This window comes from Oncorhynchus gorbuscha, unplaced genomic scaffold, assembly GCF_021184085.1.
Source record: "Oncorhynchus gorbuscha isolate QuinsamMale2020 ecotype Even-year unplaced genomic scaffold, OgorEven_v1.0 Un_scaffold_592, whole genome shotgun sequence".
Lineage (NCBI taxonomy): Eukaryota > Metazoa > Chordata > Actinopteri > Salmoniformes > Salmonidae > Oncorhynchus > Oncorhynchus gorbuscha.
Window position 1 is genome coordinate 49415 of NW_025745428.1, and position 13086 is coordinate 62500.

General features: G+C 46.2%; 1 pseudogene; it reads left to right on the forward strand.

The window, feature by feature from the left end:
* The window catches only part of LOC124018986, a 77566-nt pseudogene that overhangs the window by 49049 nt on the left and 15431 nt on the right, over positions 1-13086 (forward strand).

The window sequence follows — 13086 nt, forward strand, 5'->3', positions numbered from 1 at the left end:
CCTCCCTCCCCTCCCTCCCTCCCTCCCTCCCTCCCCCTCCCTCCCTCCCTCCCCTCCCTCCCTCCCTCCCTCCCTCCCACCCCCTCCCTCCCTCCCTCCCTCCCACCCCTCCCCTCCCTCCCTCCCTCCCCTCCCTCCCTCCCCTCTCCCTCCCTCCCTCCCTCCCTCCCTCCCTCCCTCCCTCCCTCCCTCCCTCCCTCCCTCCCCCCTCCCTCCCTCCCTCCCTCCCTCCCTCCCTCCCTCCCTCCCCTCCCTCCCTCCCTCCCTCCCTCCCCTCCCCTCCCCTCCCCTCCCTCCCTCCCTCCCTCCCTCCCTCCCTCCCTCCCTCCCTCCCTCCCTCCCTCCCTCCCTCCCTCCCTCCCTCCCTCCCTCCCTCCCTCCCCTCCCCCCTCCCTCCCTCCCTCCCTCCCCTCCCTCCCTCCCCTCCCTCCCCTCCCTCCCCCCTCCCTCCCTCCCCTCCCCTCCCTCCCCCTCCCTCCCCTCCCTCCCTCCCTCCCCTCCCTCCCTCCCTCCCTCCCCTCCCTCCCTCCCTCCCTCCCTCCCTCCCTCCCTCCCCTCCCTTATACAGAAGCCACGGCAGTAAGAGCTCGGGTCACCGTCACTCTAACAGTAAGGAATGTTCCAGCCTACCTCGCCATGGCGACCTTCACCTAGGCAACGACAGCTTCCTAAACGGCAACAAGCCTGTTTCGTCCAGCCTGAGCCCCACCCTCCACCCCAAGGCTTACATGACCCAGACCCTCAACCGCTCCATGGCCTGTAGTAAGGACTTGGTCAACAACAACATGCCACACCTGCTCAGCCCCAAGGACACCAAGGTAAACAACGTCAGGACCTCTACTTTCATTAATAACTTATTCAGCTCCTTATGGAGCAAACTACACTTGTTTACATAAATTGTATTCATTTAGTTTGTTTTTCCAGCTGTCTTTGTCTTGACCTGTGTTTATTCTTGACATGTATTTTCATCTAAATGCACAAGGCTGAAAACAACATTTTCCCGTGGTTGGGGACAATAACGTTATTATCTTGTCTTATTTTATCTTCTCTTGTCTTCTCTTTATTTTAAAGGGCACGACACAGTTTGACTTCAACCTGGTTGGTGTTGGGCCCCCAGGGGCCAAGGCTCCTGACCAGCAGGGCCCTGGAGCCATGTACGTGAAGTCCACCGCCCGCTCTCAGCAGCAGCAACAGCAAGGTCCGGGGCCACCCTACTGAAACATGCACATAAGATTAATACATATCTCTTCCTTAACACTTAAAAGGAAAAATGCTCTTGACTAGAATCCTGTCAAGGGGTATACTTGAACATAAAGCTGCCTTCTGTCTGCATTGCCAGCCCATTTTTTACATTTGAATATTTCCAGTAGGGCAGGGACGACACTCTTCCTTTCTGGAGGGCAAGACCAATACCATGGAGAAACAACATGGCCGCCATGGTGGACACAACATAGACTCCACCCACAGCTCCTCCAAGAGTTCCAGTTCCTACCTGAGCCTGTCCAAGAGCCACAGCGCCTTGAGCAACAATGCCAAGTCTGTGGGTGGTAACCTTGGAGATGGGGTGAGGGGCGTGCACCGACGATCCTACGGCAACCCCTGGAATCTCCGCCCGCTTCTTCCCTGCCAGGTAACATAGAGAGAGAGAGCTGTCAGGGGATGGTTAACCTATATATATAGAGAGAGAGAGCTGCCAGGGGATGGTTAACCTATATATATATAGAGAGAGAGCTGTCAGGGGATGGTTAACCTATATAGAGAGAGAGAGAGCTGTCAGGGGATGGTTAACCTATATAGAGAGAGAGAGAGCTGTCAGGGGATGGTTAACCTATATAGAGAGAGAGAGCTGTCAGGGGATGGTTAACCTATATAGATAGAGAGAGCTGTCAGGGGATGGTTAACCTATATAGAGAGAGAGCTGTCAGGGGATGGTTAACCTATATAGAGAGAGAGAGCTGTCAGGGGATGGTTAACCTATATATAGAGAGAGAGCTGTCAGGGGATGGTTAACCTATATAGAGAGAGAGAGCTGTCGGGATGGTTAACCTACATAGAGAGAGAGAGCTGTCAGGGGATGGTTAACCTATATATATATAGAGAGAGAGCTGTCAGGGGATGGTTAACCTATATAGAGAGAGAGAGCTGTCAGGGGATGGTTAACCTATATATAGAGAGAGAGAGCTGTCAGGGGATGGTTAACCTATATAGAGAGAGAGAGAGCTGTCAGGGGATGGTTAACCTATATATATAGAGAGAGAGAGCTGTCAGGGGATGGTTAACCTATATATAGAGAGAGAGAGAGCTGTCAGGGGATGGTTAACCTATATAGAGAGAGAGAGAGCTGTCAGGGGATGGTTAACCTATATATAGAGAGAGAGAGAGCTGTCAGGGGATGGTTAACCTATATATAGAGAGAGAGAGAGCTGTCAGGGGATGGTTAACCTATATATATAGAGAGAGAGAGCTGTCAGGGGATGGTTAACCTATATATAGAGAGAGAGAGAGAGCTGTCAGGGGATGGTTAACCTATATATAGAGAGAGAGAGCTGTCAGGGGATGGTTAACCTATATAGAGAGAGAGAGCTGTCAGGGGATGGTTAACCTATATAGAGAGAGAGAGCTGTCAGGGGATGGTTAACCTATATAGATAGAGAGAGCTGTCAGGGGATGGTTAACCTATATAGAGAGAGAGCTGTCAGGGGATGGTTAACCTATATAGAGAGAGAGAGCTGTCAGGGGATGGTTAACCTATATAGAGAGAGCTGTCAGGGGATGGTTAACCTATATAGAGAGAGAGAGCTGTCAGGGGATGGTTAACCTATATAGAGAGAGAGCTGTCAGGGGATGGTTAACCTATATATAGAGAGAGAGAGCTGTCAGGGGATGGTTAACCTATATAGAGAGAGAGAGCTGTCAGGGGATGGTTAACCTATATATAGAGAGAGAGAGAGCTGTCAGGGGATGGTTAACCTATATATAGAGAGAGAGAGAGCTGTCAGGGGATGGTTAACCTATATATAGAGAGAGAGAGAGCTGTCAGGGGATGGTTAACCTATATATAGAGAGAGAGAGCTGTCAGGGGATGGTTAACCTATATATAGAGAGAGAGCTGTCAGGGGATGGTTAACCTATATAGAGAGAGAGAGCCTTCAGGGGATAGTTAACCTATATATATAGAGAGAGCTGTCAGGGGATGGTTAACCTATATATATATATAGAGAGAGAGAGAGAGCTGTCAGGGGATGGTTAACCTATATAGAGAGAGAGAGCTGTCAGGGGATGGTTAACCTATATAGAGAGAGAGAGCTGTCAGGGGATGGTTAACCTATATAGATAGAGAGAGCTGTCAGGGGATGGTTAACCTATATAGAGAGAGAGCTGTCAGGGGATGGTTAACCTATATAGAGAGAGAGAGCTGTCAGGGGATGGTTAACCTATATATAGAGAGAGAGCTGTCAGGGGATGGTTAACCTATATAGAGAGAGAGAGCTGTCAGGGGATGGTTAACCTATATAGAGAGAGCTGTCAGGGGATGGTTAACCTATATATATATAGAGAGAGCTGTCAGGGATGGTTAACCTATATAGAGAGAGAGAGCTGTCAGGGGATGGTTAACCTATATATAGAGAGAGAGAGCTGTCAGGGGATGGTTAACCTATATAGAGAGAGAGAGAGCTGTCAGGGGATGGTTAACCTATATATAGAGAGAGAGAGAGCTGTCAGGGGATGGTTAACCTATATATAGAGAGAGAGAGAGAGCTGTCAGGGGATGGTTAACCTATATATATAGAGAGAGAGAGCTGTCAGGGGATGGTTAACCTATATATAGAGAGAGAGAGAGCTGTCAGGGGATGGTTAACCTATATATATAGAGAGAGAGAGCTGTCAGGGGATGGTTAACCTATATATATAGAGAGAGAGAGAGCTGTCAGGGGATGGTTAACCTATATATATATATATAGAGAGAGAGAGAGCTGTCAGGGGATGGTTAACCTATATAGAGAGAGAGAGCTGTCAGGGGATGGTTAACCTATATAGAGAGAGAGAGCTGTCAGGGGATGGTTAACCTATATAGATAGAGAGAGCTGTCAGAGGATGGTTAACCTATATAGAGAGAGAGCTGTCAGGGGATGGTTAACCTATATAGAGAGAGAGAGCTGTCAGGGGATGGTTAACCTATATATAGAGAGAGAGCTGTCAGGGGATGGTTAACCTATAGAGAGAGAGCTGTCAGGGGATGGTTAACCTATATAGAGAGAGAGAGCTGTCAGGGGATGGTTAACCTATATATATAGAGAGAGCTGTCAGGGGATGGTTAACCTATATAGAGAGAGAGAGCTGTCAGGGGATGGTTAACCTATATATAGAGAGAGAGAGAGCTGTCAGGGGATGGTTAACCTATATAGAGAGAGAGAGCTGTCAGGGGATGGTTAACCTATATATATAGAGAGAGAGCTGTCAGGGGATGGTTAACCTATATAGAGAGAGAGAGAGAGCTGTCAGGGGATGGTTAACCTATATATAGAGAGAGAGAGCTGTCAGGGGATGGTTAACCTATATATAGAGAGAGAGAGCTGTCAGGGGATGGTTAACCTATATATATATAGAGAGAGAGCTGTCAGGGGATGGTTAACCTATATATATAGAGAGAGAGAGCTGTCAGGGGATGGTTAACCTATATATAGAGAGAGAGAGCTGTCAGGGGATGGTTAACCTATATAGAGAGAGAGAGCTGTCAGGGGATGGTTAACCTATATAGAGAGAGAGAGCTGTCAGGGGATGGTTAACCTATATAGATAGAGAGAGCTGTCAGGGGATGGTTAACCTATATAGAGAGAGAGCTGTCAGGGGATGGTTAACCTATAGAGAGAGAGCTGTCAGGGGATGGTTAACCTGAGAGAGCTGTCAGGGGATGGTTAACCTATATAGAGAGAGAGCTGTCAGGGGATGGTTAACCTATATAGAGAGAGAGAGCTGTCAGGGGATGGTTAACCTATATATAGAGAGAGAGAGCTGTCAGGGGATGGTTAACCTATATAGAGAGAGAGAGAGCTGTCAGGGGATGGTTAACCTATATAGAGAGAGAGAGAGCTGTCAGGGGATGGTTAACCTATATATATAGAGAGAGAGAGCTGTCAGGGGATGGTTAACCTATATAGAGAGAGAGAGCTGTCAGGGGATGGTTAACCTATATATAGAGAGAGAGAGAGCTGTCAGGGGATGGTTAACCTATATAGAGAGAGAGAGAGCTGTCAGGGGATGGTTAACCTATATATAGAGAGAGAGAGAGCTGTCAGGGGATGGTTAACCTATATATAGAGAGAGAGAGAGCTGTCAGGGGATGGTTAACCTATATATATAGAGAGAGAGCTGTCAGGGGATGGTTAACCTATATATATAGAGAGAGAGAGCTGTCAGGGGATGGTTAACCTATATATAGAGAGAGAGAGCTGTCAGGGGATGGTTAACCTATATAGAGAGAGAGCTGTCAGGGGATGGTTAACCTATATAGAGAGAGAGAGCTGTCAGGGGATGGTTAACCTATATAGATAGAGAGAGCTGTCAGGGGATGGTTAACCTATATAGAGAGAGAGCTGTCAGGGGATGGTTAACCTATATAGAGAGAGAGCTGTCAGGGGATGGTTAACCTATATAGAGAGAGCTGTCAGGGGATGGTTAACCTATATAGAGAGAGAGCTGTCAGGGGATGGTTAACCTATATAGAGAGAGAGAGCTGTCAGGGGATGGTTAACCTATATATAGAGAGAGAGAGCTGTCAGGGGATGGTTAACCTATATATAGAGAGAGAGAGCTGTCAGGGGATGGTTAACCTATATATAGAGAGAGAGAGAGCTGTCAGGGGATGGTTAACCTATATATAGAGAGAGAGAGCTGTCAGGGGATGGTTAACCTATATATAGAGAGAGAGAGCTGTCAGGGGATGGTTAACCTATATATAGAGAGAGAGCTGTCAGGGGATGGTTAACCTATATATAGAGAGAGAGCTGTCAGGGGATGGTTAACCTATATAGAGAGAGAGAGCCTTCAGGGGATAGTTAACCTATATATATAGAGAGAGCTGTCAGGGGATGGTTAACCTATATATATATAGAGAGAGAGAGAGAGCTGTCAGGGATGGTTAACCTATATAGAGAGAGAGCTGTCAGGGGATGGTTAACCTATATAGAGAGAGAGCTGTCAGGGGATGGTTAACCTATATAGATAGAGAGAGCTGTCAGGGGATGGTTAACCTATATAGAGAGAGAGCTGTCAGGGGATGGTTAACCTATATAGAGAGAGAGAGCTGTCAGGGGATGGTTAACCTATATATAGAGAGAGAGCTGTCAGGGGATGGTTAACCTATATAGAGAGAGAGCTGTCAGGGGATGGTTAACCTATATAGAGAGAGCTGTCAGGGGATGGTTAACCTATATATATATAGAGAGAGCTGTCAGGGGATGGTTAACCTATATAGAGAGAGAGAGCTGTCAGGGGATGGTTAACCTATATATAGAGAGAGAGAGAGCTGTCAGGGGATGGTTAACCTATATAGAGAGAGAGAGAGCTGTCAGGGGATGGTTAACCTATATATAGAGAGAGAGAGAGCTGTCAGGGGATGGTTAACCTATATAGAGAGAGAGAGAGAGAGCTGTCAGGGGATGGTTAACCTATATATATAGAGAGAGAGAGCTGTCAGGGGATGGTTAACCTATATATAGAGAGAGAGAGAGCTGTCAGGGGATGGTTAACCTATATAGAGAGAGAGAGCTGTCAGGGGATGGTTAACCTATATATATATAGAGAGAGAGAGCTGTCAGGGGATGGTTAACCTATATATATATATATAGAGAGAGAGAGAGAGCTGTCAGGGGATGGTTAACCTATATAGAGAGAGAGAGCTGTCAGGGGATGGTTAACCTATATAGAGAGAGAGCTGTCAGGGGATGGTTAACCTATATATATAGAGAGAGAGCTGTCAGGGGATGGTTAACCTATATAGAGAGAGAGCTGTCAGGGGATGGTTAACCTATATATAGAGAGAGAGAGCTGTCAGGGGATGGTTAACCTATATAGAGAGAGAGAGCTGTCAGGGGATGGTTAACCTATATATATAGAGAGAGAGAGCTGTCAGGGGATGGTTAACCTATATAGAGAGAGAGAGAGAGAGCTGTCAGGGGATGGTTAACCTATATATAGAGAGAGAGAGAGCTGTCAGGGGATGGTTAACCTATATATAGAGAGAGAGAGCTGTCAGGGGATGGTTAACCTATATATATAGAGAGAGAGCTGTCAGGGGATGGTTAACCTATATATATAGAGAGAGAGAGAGCTGTCAGGGGATGGTTAACCTATATATAGAGAGAGAGAGCTGTCAGGGGATGGTTAACCTATATAGAGAGAGAGCTGTCAGGGGATGGTTAACCTATATAGAGAGAGAGCTGTCAGTGGATGGTTAACCTATATAGATAGAGAGAGCTGTCAGGGGATGGTTAACCTATATAGAGAGAGAGCTGTCAGTGGATGGTTAACCTATATAGAGAGAGAGAGCTGTCAGGGGATGGTTAACCTATATAGAGAGAGCTGTCAGGGGATGGTTAACCTATATAGAGAGAGAGAGCTGTCAGGGGATGGTTAACCTATATAGAGAGAGAGAGCTGTCAGGGGATGGTTAACCTATATATAGAGAGAGAGAGCTGTCAGGGGATGGTTAACCTATATAGAGAGAGAGAGAGCTGTCAGGGGATGGTTAACCTATATATAGAGAGAGAGAGCTGTCAGGGGATGGTTAACCTATATATATATAGAGAGAGAGAGCTGTCAGGGGATGGTTAACCTATATATAGAGAGAGAGAGAGAGCTGTCAGGGGATGGTTAACCTATATATAGAGAGAGAGAGCTGTCAGGGGATGGTTAACCTATATATAGAGAGAGAGCTGTCAGGGGATGGTTAACCTATATAGAGAGAGAGCCTTCAGGGGATAGTTAACCTATATATATAGAGAGAGCTGTCAGGGGATGGTTAACCTATATATATATAGAGAGAGAGAGAGAGAGAGAGAGAGCTGTCAGGGGATGGTTAACCTATATATATAGAGAGAGAGCTGTCAGGGGATGGTTAACCTATATATAGAGAGAGAGAGAGCTGTCAGGGGATGGTTAACCTATATATAGAGAGCTGTCAGGGGATGGTTAACCTATATATAAGAGAGAGAGAGAGAGAGCTGTCAGGGGATGGTTAACCTATATATATAGAGAGAGAGCTGTCAGGGGATGGTTAACCTATATATATAGAGAGAGAGAGCTGTCAGGGGATGGTTAACCTATATATATAGAGAGAGCTGTCAGGGGATGGTTAACCTATATATATATAGAGAGAGCTGTCAGGGATGGTTAACCAATAGAGAGAGAGAGCTGTCAGGGGATGGTTAACCTATATATATAGAGAGAGAGCTGTCAGGGGATGGTTAACCTATATAGAGAGAGAGAGCTGTCAGGGATGGTTAACCAATAGAGAGAGAGAGAGCTGTCAGGGGATGGTTAACCTATATAGAGAGAGAGAGAGCTGTCAGGGGATGGTTAACCTATAGAGAGAGGGAGAGCTGTCAGGGGATGGTTAACCTATAGAGAGAGAGAGCTGTCAGGAAATTGTTAACCTTTCTAGGGCAGGGGTTCCGCTAGCGGAAAACATTACGCTGAATAGGCAGCATGTGAAATTCAAAGATATTTCTTAGAAATATTTAACTTTCACACAATAACAAGTCCAATACAGCAAATGAAAGATAAACATCTTGTTAATCTACCCATCGTGGCCAATTCTAAAAATGATTTACAGCGAAAGCACAACATATGATTATGTTAAGTCATAGCCAAGTCAAAAAAACACACAACCATTTTCCAGCCAAAGAGAGGAGTCACAAAAATCAGAAATATAGATACAATGAATCACTAACCTTTGATGATCTTCATCAGATGACACTCATAGGACATCATGTTACACAATACATGTATGTTTTTTTGATAATGTCCATATTTATATTTTAAAAATCTCAGTTTACATTGGCGCGTTACGTGCAGTAATGTTTTGATTCCAAAACATCTGGTGATTTTGCAGAAATACTCATAATAAACATTGATAAAAGATACAACTGTTATTCACAGAATTAAAGATAGACTTCTCCTTAATGCCACTGTGTCAGATTTTTTTTTACTTTATGGAAAAAGCATAATCTGAGAACGAAGCTCAGAACCCAAAACAGCCAGAGGACTATCCGCCATTTTGGAGTCAACAAAGTTAGAAATTACACCATAAATATTAACTTACCTTTGATGATCTTCATCCGAAGGCACTCACAGGAATCCCAGTTCGACAATAAATGACTGATTTGTTCCATAAATTTCCATCATTTATGTCCAAATAGCCACTTGTTGTTAGCGTGTTCAGCCCAGTAATCCATCTTCATGAGGCGCAGGCACTTCGTCCAGACAAAAACTCGAAAAATTCCATTACAGTCCTTTAGAAACATGTCAAACGATGTATGGAATCAATCTTTAGGATGTTTTTAACATGAAACATCAATAATGTTCCTTTGTCTGAAAAAAAGCACTGGAACGAGAGGTAACTCTGTCGGGAGCGCACGTCATGAGACCAAGGCTCTCTGCCAGACCACTGACTCAAAGAGGTCTTATGAGCCCCTCTATAGTAGAATCCTCATTCAAGTTTCTAAAGACGGTTGACATCTAGTGGAAGCCGTAGGAAGTGCAACTTTATCCATATCTCAATGTGTATTCGGTAGGCCAAGCTTTAAACAACTACAAACCTCAGATATCCCACTTCCTGGTTGGATTTTTCTCAGGTTTTTGCCTGCCATATGAGTTCTGTTATACTCACAGACATCATTCAAACAGTTTTTAAAAATTCAAAGTGTTTTCCATCCAATACTACTACTAATATGCATATATTAGCATCTGGGACAGAGTAGGAGGCAGTTCACTCTGGGAACGCTATTCATCCAAAAGTGAAAATGCTGCCCCCTATCCCAAAAAGGTGAGAGAGAGAAAGAGCTGTCAGGGAATGGTTAATGAATGTTTGAAGGGCATGCTAGCTTATTGATTTTGTGTAGTCTTGGTGATGGTGTGTATTTGGAAATGTGTAGTCCCCTGAGGCCAGATCTGAACGTTCTATTCTCGTTGAGAATTAGAGTTTTATTTAGGTCTGATGGTTAGTAAATATGTGTGTTGTTGTATTCATGGTTGAGGTCAGTAAATATGTGTGTTGTTGTATTCATGGTTGAGGTCAGTCTATATGTGTGTTGTTGTATTCATGGTTGAGTTCAGTCTATATGTGTGTTGTTGTATTCATAGTTGAGGTCAGTAAATATGTGTGTTGTTGTACTCATGGTTGAGGTCAGTCTATATGTCATTTCAGCTGTCTGGACCTGAACCTCAATGCCCCCTGGAAGTCCCCAGGTCCCCGCCACAGCGAACGCCACTCTTCTGGCCACGCCCCCCTGGAAGTCCCCAGGCCCCCGCCACAGTGAACGCCACTCTTCTGGCCACGCCCCCTGGAAGTCCCCAGGCCCCCGCCACAGCGAACGCCACTCTTCTGGCCACGCCCCCCTGGAAGTCCCCAGGTCCCCCGCCACAGCGAACGCCACTCTTCTGGACACACATCCAGCCACACCGGCCACTCCTCCGGCCACAGCCCCTCGTCCCGCGGCAACAACCCCCCGTCTGGAAAGCTCCACCCTGGACTCATCCTGCCGACGCGCCTCCTCTTCCAGACACAAAGCTCCAGAGGAGGCCTTGGCCCCGGGCCCGGAGCTTCTTGACCCAGGAGGAGAAGGGGATTGTGGGGGGAACCACGGAGCTCACACCCTGGCCTCCCCCATGAGTCCTACCCCTACGGCCTGGGCTACACCAGTCCCTTCTCTTCCCAGCAGAGGCCTCACCGCCACTCCATGTACGTGAGGAGGAGTGAGCGCCACAGGTCCCATGGAGGTGGGGGTGGAGGGGGTAGTGAGGGGGGCTTAATGGTGGGTCAGGGGTTGCCCACCAGGGCTAGCAGTCTGCAGATGCTCTCCCCCCAGCTTCAGCACCGCACCCTCACCAGACACCCCGTAGGACACTCTGTGGGATCGTCCAGAGAGGACTGCACTGAAGACACGACCAGGGTCAGTGTCAATAATTGACTGACAGCTGTGTGTGTGTGTGCGTGTATGTGCATATGTGTGTCTGTGTATCTCTCTTTGAGGCTACAGTATCTGGCCTAACTCACATTATTGCTAATGTACTGTCTCTCTTCTGATCTCTCTCTCTCTCACACACACACACACACACAACACACACAAACACACACACACTGCTACTTCGTAATGTTTGCCTCACATGCTATATCTGTCTGTCTGTCTGTCTGTCTGTCTGTCTGTCTGTCTGTCTGTCTGTCTGTCTGTCTGTCTGTCTGTCTGTCTGTCTGTCTGTCTGTCTGTCTGTCTGTCCGTCTGTCCCGTCTGTCTGTCCGTCTGTCCATCTGGTCTACAGAGTGAGCCGTCTTCTAAAGAGGTGGTGACCTCTCACCCCCGACCCCAGATTAAAGACTCCACGCGGGACAACCCAGCCTCCTTTCACTCACAACGCCCTGCTAAGAACGAGGTCCATAGCTTTTTCTGTTGTTCATCACAGGCTGATTTCACCACTTACTGTCTGGTTTCTGACTGCTTCTAGCACTGTTTCATCAGCAGTATGTCTATGTACTGAATGCTGATTGGCTGACAGCCGTGGTATATCAGACCGTATACCACAGATATGATGAAACATTTATTTTAACTGCTCTAATTACATTGGTAACCAGTTTATAATATCAATAAGGCACCTTGGGGGTTTGTGGTATATGGACGCTATACCACGGCTAAGGGCTGTGTCCAGGCACTCTGCGATGTGTTGTACGTAAGAACAGCCCTTAGCTGTGGTATATTGGCCATATACCACACCTCCTCAGGCTTTATTGCTTAAATATACTATGATAAGGATGTAGGAGTGAGATATCAGGGTATGAAACACTATGATAAGGATCTAGGAGTGAGATATCAGGGTGTGAAACACTATGATAAGGATCTAGGAGTGAGATATCAGGGTGTGAAACACTATGATAAGGATGTAGGAGTGAGATATCAGGGTGTGAAACACTATGATAAGGATGATAAGGATCTAGTGAGATATCAGGGTGTGAAACACTATGATAAGGATGTAGGAGTGAGATATCAGGGTGTGAAACACTATGATAAGGATCTAGGAGTGAGATATCAGGGTGTGAAACACTATGATAAGGATGTAGGAGTGAGATATCAGGGTGTGAGACACTATGATAAGGATCTAGGAGTGAGATATCAGGGTGTGAAACACTATGATAAGGATGTAGGAGTGAGATATCAGGGTGTGAATGGAGCTCATGTTACAGCATTATGATAATGGGATCAATAAGCGTGACTCAACATAGTATTTTCTCTGTGTTCTGTTCAACTCGGCTTTGTTTGTGATGTACTGTAGGTACCAGTGGGGATGTACCATGAGCCCCACCCCGAGGACCCAGTCTCCTCCAAGGAGAACCGCATGATCTTCAGTGACTCCATGCCCAGACGGGTAGGAAGCTTCTACAGAGGTATGTGCACTATGAGAGAGAGAGAACAAGAGAGAGTGAGAGAACGAGAGAGTGAGATCAAGAGAGAGAAAAAGAGAGTTACCAAGAGAGAGAGTTAGAGAGATGTAGAGAGAGAGAGAGAGAGAGTTACCAAGAGAGATAGAGTGAGAGAAAGAGAGAGGGAGAGAGAGAAAAAGAGAGTTACCAAGAGAGAGAGTTAGAGAGATGTAGAGAGAGAGAGTTACCAAGAGAGATAGAGAGAGAGAGAGTTACCAAGAGAGAGAGAGAGAGAGAGAGTTACCAAGAGAGAGAGAGAGAGAGAAAGAGAGAGGGAGAGAGATAAAAAGAGTTAACAAGAGAGAGAGCTAGAGGGATGCAGAGAGAGAGTTACCAAGAGAGATAGAGGGATGCAGAGAGAGAGAGAGAGTTACCAAGAGAGATAGAGGGATGCA